Source organism: Melopsittacus undulatus, unplaced genomic scaffold (assembly GCF_012275295.1).
Source record: "Melopsittacus undulatus isolate bMelUnd1 unplaced genomic scaffold, bMelUnd1.mat.Z mat_scaffold_541_arrow_ctg1, whole genome shotgun sequence".
In the NCBI taxonomy this organism is placed as follows: Eukaryota; Metazoa; Chordata; class Aves; order Psittaciformes; family Psittaculidae; genus Melopsittacus; species Melopsittacus undulatus.
Genome location: NW_022994405.1, coordinates 1 through 5861, shown reverse-complemented (window position 1 = coordinate 5861; position 5861 = coordinate 1). Strand labels below are relative to the sequence as shown.

Below are 5861 nucleotides of genomic sequence, written 5' to 3'. Positions count from 1 at the left end.
ATTACATCCAATTGTATGATGAAAAGTAGGACCAAAAGTAGGATGAAAACTTCCATATTCCAATTACATCCAACTGCTCTCAGTTCAGTTGCAAATTACATTCCAGAAGCAGCAGCAGTGAACACCTTCCTACCATGAGCTCTTTTCAAGAGTGCTGCTGGTGTTAGTCCTGTTTAGTTTTGATTATAAACAGCTACAATTTTCTCAAGAAGTCAAAGCCTGATGTGCCATCGAGAGATGAGCTCACCTCCTTATCCAATACAGGGAATTTATTTTGCAGCTTCTCCACCAGCATCTCTTGCTTCTCCCATTCTCTCTGGGGATCTGCCTTATCCTGCTACATTAAAAAAAAGAAATCTGTTAGATTTAATGTAAATTATGAGCCTAGAAACAAGCAAAACAAAAAAAACCCAAAACCTCCACAATTAAAACCAATCAAATGTAATCAACATTGCTTATCCTTAAAAAGCCATTCTGAGTTACAAAAGCACTTAAGACAAATCTGATTTGCAGAAGTGATTCCTTGTCCATAGCTGATATAAGACCAAAACTTTCATAAGCATAGAAAGTGTCTTCAGTCTTGCAAGGCTTTCATTCTTTACTCAATAAAACATACACAGTGCAAAGATATATACCAAAATATAAATAATTTAGAACTATCTAGTTTGCATTTATTTCAAGTAAAAAGTTAGCAGGGATTCTGGATGATATTTAAGGCAGAAGATGGCAGGGTTAACAGTTACTTCAGGTTAGATTACTAAGCATGCAGTATTTAACCCACCAGAGTCTATAAATGTGTCAAATGGTGTGTTTATATGAACATGTACAAGTAAAAAATTCCACAAATACTATGTCACAGCACCATGGAGTCACATCAAAAACTGGCAAAAGTTTTTATCAACAAAAGCTGCACTAACAGCTACTATCAGCCTGCAAACAGGGAGTTCTTTTATGAACCAGTGCCAAAAGTGCTACATGCCACAAGCCGCTCTGTTTATGTATTCGCCACAAAGAATTTACACAGGTTTCTTCACAGAGCTTTGAATGCAAACTGGTTACAAATCTACTTATCTACAGCAGAGATGCCAACAGGCTTGATCAATATTTACTTCACTGAATGATGCTATTTGCTGAAAGAGCACAAACCAGATCACCCAGAAGCATTCCTAGTAACAGAGGACAATGTTCCTTTCCTCAGTGAGAGTATGGTATCATTAACAGTACAGCTGCAGTATGGTACAGTAGCTGGCAATGTATGCTCTAGTCCTGAGGAACAAGCTCAGGAATCAGAGGAAAAGCAAAAGCAAGGGGAAAAAATAAACAACCTAACAACCAACCCTGCGTGTTGCTCACTACAATTCACAAACTCTAAAACCCCATGTTTAAGCTTTACTTTTCCTCAATCCTTACCCTTTTCACTGTAATGGAACTGTCAAAACACAGAAATCAAAATACTGCATAAACCCAGGTCCATTGAGCCCTGTTTTGCTAAGGTGACTAGGTAATAACTCAGTAAAGCTTCCTTTGTAACCACTTCCACAAAAGCTGCAAACAGGATATTGGGATACAAATCCACAAATACTAGAGAACAAAACAGGTAATTCCAATCCGAAGTCCCAAGGAGAAGAACACAGAAAAAACGTCATTCAGATGGCAAGATTTGAATTTGATTAGACTTTGTGATGAAACACACCAAGTTCATGTTACCACCGTCACTGACCAAGTCAGGTAATGCCATTTATTTTACAATGCACAGAGTGAAAAAACAGTACTTACATAATCAGTCTTTGCCTTTTTGTGACTTGTTCAGTCGTCTTTCTGAAAGTTGGGGGACTTTGTTTCCTTTTATGAGAAGCAGCTTTAAAAAGAGTTGAGGCAGAAAGGAAGAATTAATTACTTTCATTAAGCTTACCCCAAAACAGTAGGATCATTCAAACCAACACTATAGTAGCTACTTATTGACTGCACAAGACATTTACCAGTCTCCATAATAGTTTTTTATTACAGTCCACACATAGACTGAAACTTCAAGCAAAACAGCTGGTTGAAAATACATGTTTATTTACCTCCTAAGTTTTCTTTAGTAGCTTGGCAATTAATCAAGCAATTACCTCTCATACATTACAACTGAAATAGCTTTGCTTATTTTGTTTTTTTAATAATTGCCAAGTGACTATGCATATATGTTGCAACATATAAGTTGCATAAAGGTCTGTCTGGTTTTTTTGAAGCTGACTGCTTTTGGAAATTTGTTATTTAATGAAGGTTGAACCCCAATCACAAGTTAGAATATGTACATTACTGCCAATCTGGAAGTGCTGATGACTGATTTATGCTCAGCTGCACATCAGAGAAGTTATCACCAAACATTTTTCAATACTAAACCAAATGTCTGAAAGAAAATTATGCATATTAAGTCAGTGATAACCAAGTATCAATGATAACTATGATACTTATGAATAGTTCATATGAGCCAGAACCTTCTGAATATCTTTGGTCCCTGCTGATTATCAAGAGATTATCATCTCAGCATTAAGACCTGCCCAGTCAGGTATGTTTTCTGACTCTGCTGTGTGCAGCTCATGAACACATTACCATCATCTCTGCACATTAGTTTTGCTTGAAGCAGCAACTGCTACCAGACCAAGTTATTGTAAATTGCTGTACTGCAAATTAAGTCTTTTTTAGAAGAATAACTGCCTGCAGAGCTGCCTGCACCAGCATGCCACCCTTCCCTCCCAGACTGCCAAAGGTGACCAGTGAACAAGCACATGCACACACAGCACACTCCCAATCCTGATGATTGCCTGGACAATCAACACAGAATTAATTAGAAATCAACCTGTGGTCTTCTGAAACCCACCACATTTGTAAATGATGAAAAATCCCAACTTTCTGAAAACATTCACTTTTGCAAGGTACACTCAATTACTCCTTCATGTGCTAAGTGAGCATACAGCTGAGGAGATGAAGAAACTCTATTACTGCTACATAAGAACAATCCCTGGAGTGGAGCCAGAGCACATCAGGCCTTCCAGAGGAATCTTTGTTCTCTCCAGAAATTTTATGATTAATGAGCAACAAGAAAAGCAGCTCCAGGATTTCAAAATTTAGAGAAACATTTGCAATTATTTCCACTGGTATTTGTTGCTACCAGTACAAAAAAAAGCCTTATTATTATGACATTCTTATATTACAGAACAGCCATTTCTACCTGTGCAAAAAGTAGTGAATATCAGACAGGTTTACCTGAGGCTTCAGCTCAAAAGCACCCTCAGTGATTTCAGATCTCATGGTTTTCAAGATGTAGAGAAAGCACCACCAGAAACAAATCACAAGCCGCAAGCATCAGTATAACTTCACACCTCTCATTCACATAGCTATTTTCAGTGTCGCATACCTATCAGTCATACCTCTAAGGCATCTGCAATGTGTCTTGTTTTAGCTACATACAACTACTGAATTCATGCTATAAATACAAATTTTTATCATTCTGAAAGGACAGGAAAATTTGAGGGTGACTCAGCCACACTTTTTTAGCAAAGCCATGCTTCACAAAACAGTATCTTGTCCCTGATCTCTCTCAGAGTCAATGCTTCACAACAAGTTAAGCATATCATAAATTGACACAGATAAGCAGATGTTCAGTAGTGTCTTGATTTTTAAAAATGTGTCCAAAATGATGTGATTTATACCATCACTTTCAGACACGCTTACTCCTAACTAAATATTTTATACAACAGCTGTGATTAGTGAGAATTTTGCTGCCAAGATTTTTCTGTGGGCTCATATTGAAAGTATGTGAAATAGCATTCTTAGATCAACACAAAAATGGCCAAAAGGCAGGGCCTACATAACACAAATCAAAGTGTTTTGGTTCAAACACTGTGGACTTCAACAAAGTTTAAGTATATATACTTGCTTAAATTCGGTTCATATTAATCAAAACCCTTGCAAAGTACTCATAGTTTTCCAGGAAAGGATTTTCCAGGAGCAGCAGCACTCAAAACTAGTGTGTCCCTCAAAAATATGCTAGCTTTTGTTTTCTATTGCCAGCATCCAAGAAGTCCCATTTATAGAATCTGATCATCTGGAAACCTCAAAATGTTGGTCTGGTTGGGTAAAAAAAAAGCTTTCTGATAATTGTTTTAAAAATATCTTTGAAGTTGTATATAAATATCAGAAGACAAAAATATGGCAAGTACAATGGGGAACTGAATTAGCAACAGATCTTCTACTTTAAAGAGGGATTAAACCTGTTCTCCTCAGCACATGAGCATCGTAGACATGTTGCTTCAAAATCCATAGGATACTGCATGAAAAGACACCTTCACCACTTAGAACAACTAAAGTAATCAAGAGTGAGCATAATTAGCTTTTCAATCATCTCCAAACCATGAAGATATCTCAGGAAAACTGTGCAACAACTGAACTGCATTTGGAATCTTCAGCTTTTTATAATGATGTTAATATCCATACCAACCTTCCCTTCTTCCCCCACTTACCCCAATACATCAGCCAGAAAGATTAATATAAGGCAAGAGATTTAACCTGGATTTAGATGATGTCAAGAAGCAACCCCAAAGCTCAAGAACTACGACCCTTTTACATGCATACCATTTCCTACAAACTCACACATCATGTGTTGGGTTTTTTCGTTTTGTTTTGTTGTTTTGGGGTTTTTTTTGATAACAGCATGAGACTGCATAAATTCAGATGCAGAATAAAAAATCCTAAATAAGCTCTGAGGGCTCAAAGGCATGGTCTGGGACATGTTTTGCTAGAGAACCATGGGGATTTATCTAATGTTTAAGACTAATGGTTCTTAGTGAGAATTACAAGCAAGTCTTGAAGTCAACATGAAGAGAAAATTGTGATGGGCCTTGACACAAACATTTATGAGTGGCTACATACTCGGTATATTTTTTTCATATCACATTTCTTACCTACAACATTTAGAATTACTATTGTTAGCCATTACTATTTGCCTCAACTTCGGGCAATGAAGGAACCAGCAGGAACAGAATTCACTTCATGACACACACGTAAAACAATCCAGGGCTTCAAGGAACAAACTCCCCTTTTTGTTCTATTTTTGGATTTTGGTCCACATCTTTTCACCTTTGCCTTTGCAAAGTCTGTCATTTCAGTTTTGTGATTGCAATAAAAAATAGTGTAACTTTTAGCATATGCTTTACCACTTTTTAAATACCTACCAGCAAAGTTTACTTTATTGAATTAGTTACGGTTCCTAAAGTTTGGGTTTGGGTTTGTTTTTCTGTTGTTGTTAAACATACCTTCATAACTGAATTGCAAACCAGCAGCTTCATTCATTGTGTGTGCTGATTCTAACAACTGAAAGAAAAAGAAAGACAACTGCTAAGTGATGAGATTTAATCCAGTTGAACACAGGAGGACAACGATAAATCAATGTGTATTAAAGTGTATTAATACACTTTAAGAAAAACACCTCAAAAATACATGTATCATGAAATCCAAGCACAAAAATTACATCACCAAGTTAGCTAGACCAATCATATAAGCTGTATTTGGAAATACTTTTGAAAAAACCTACTGGAAAACATTTTAAACACAATCCCATTTTATTACCACCTTTTTCCCTACTTCAAACACACCATGCAGGTTTACTTAAAAGCTCTTTGTCAAAAGCCATTCTATGTTACTATCACAAAACCAGATAATCCAAAAAACTAGTTTCTTAACTCATGTCTGTATACTTATGTCTGTGAGTTACGTCACATTGCTTGATTAATGACAGTACACGCACAAAACTTACAACATGCTTCAAAGTTTATCTCTGCTTCCTTGCAGTTAGATTCTTTCTCTGTCCAAGTGTAAAC

At 36.6% G+C, this 5861-nt stretch overlaps 1 long non-coding RNA gene across 1 annotated transcript; it reads right to left on the bottom strand.

Moving 5' to 3' along the window:
* Positions 1-276: 276 nt before the first annotated feature.
* LOC117438648 (uncharacterized) lies at positions 277-5355 on the bottom strand. The gene is made up of 3 exons (XR_004550934.1): positions 5298-5355; positions 1777-1858; positions 277-337 (listed from the first exon to the last, which is right to left on the bottom strand). It is a non-coding gene; the product is annotated as an uncharacterized lncRNA (long non-coding RNA).
* Between the last annotated feature and the right edge of the window lie 506 nt (positions 5356-5861).